Source organism: Arachis ipaensis, chromosome B8, assembly GCF_059453495.1.
Source record: "Arachis ipaensis isolate K30076 ecotype BB chromosome B8, ASM5945349v1, whole genome shotgun sequence".
NCBI lineage: Eukaryota > Viridiplantae > Streptophyta > Magnoliopsida > Fabales > Fabaceae > Arachis > Arachis ipaensis.
The window spans coordinates 39,649,410-39,650,735 of NC_142443.1; the positions used below are offsets into that span (position 1 = coordinate 39,649,410).

Genomic DNA, 1,326 nt, shown 5'->3' on the forward strand with positions numbered 1-1,326 from the left:
CACATCTATACCCTCCTCACAGTTGTGTTTCTTCCATTACATTACATTCTTTGTCTCCCTCTTTTCCCCCACTCACAAAGGGATCCCTATACTGTGGTATAAAGGATCTCTATTATTATTATTTTTCTGTGCCCTCTTCTTTGTCATATGAGCAGGAGCAAGGACAAGAACATTCTTGTTGAAGCAGATCCAGAACCTGAAAGGACTCTGAAGAGAAAATTAAGAGAAGCTAAATTAAAACAATCCAGAGATAACCTTTCAGAAATTTTCGAACAGGAAGAGGAGATGGCAGCCGAAAATAATAATAATGCAAGGAGGATGCTTGGTGACTTTACTGCACCTAATTCCAATTTACATGGAAGAAGCATCTCCATTCCTGCCATTGGAGCAAACAACTTTGAGCTGAAACCTCAATTAGTTTCTCTGATGCAGCAGAACTGCAAGTTTCATGGACTTCCATTTGAAGATCCTTTTCAGTTCTTAACTGAATTCTTGCAGATATGTGATACTGTTAAGACTAATGGAGTAGATCCTGAAGTCTACAGGCTCATGCTTTTCCCTTTTGCTGTAAGAGACAGAGCTAGAATATGGTTGGACTCTCAACCTAAAGATAGCCTGAACTCTTGGGATAAGCTGGTCACGGCTTTCTTAGTGAAGTTCTTTCCTCCTAAAAAGCTGAGCAAGCTTAGAGTGGATGTTCAAACTTTTAAACAGAAAGAAGGTGAATTCCTCTATGAAGCTTGGGAAAGATACAAACAGTTGACCAAAAAGTGTCCTTCTGACATGCTTTCAGAATGGACCATCCTGGATATATTCTATGATGGTTTATCTGAGCTATCAAAGATGTCACTGGACACTTCTACAGGTGGATCCATTCATCTAAAGAAAACGCCTACAGAAGCTCAAGACCTCATTGACATGGTTGCTAATAACCAGTTCATGTACACTTCTGAAAGGAATCCTGTGAGTAATGGGACGCCTATGAAGAAGGGAGTTCTTCAAGTTGATACTCTGAATGCCATATTGGCTCAAAATAAAATATTGACTCAGCAAGTCAATATGATTTCTCAGAGTCTGAATGGAATGCAAGCTGCATCCAATAGTACTCAAGAGGCTTCTTATGAAGAATAAGCTTATGATCCTGAGAACCCTGCAATAGCAGAGGTGAATTACTTAGGTGAACCTTATGGAAACACCTATAACTCATCATGGAGAAATCATCCAAATTTCTCATGGAAGGATCAAAAGCCTCAACAAGGCTTTAATAATGGTGGAAGAAACAGGTTTAACAATAATAAACCTTTTCCATCATCCACTCAGCAACAG

General features: G+C 39.3%; 1 non-coding gene across 1 annotated transcript; it reads right to left on the bottom strand.

Annotated features, from left to right (window-relative positions):
* Positions 1–681: 681 nt before the first annotated feature.
* Positions 682–789, bottom strand: LOC148547764 (small nucleolar RNA R71). The gene has a single exon (XR_015897008.1). It is a non-coding gene; the product is annotated as a small nucleolar RNA R71 (small nucleolar RNA).
* Between the last annotated feature and the right edge of the window lie 537 nt (positions 790–1,326).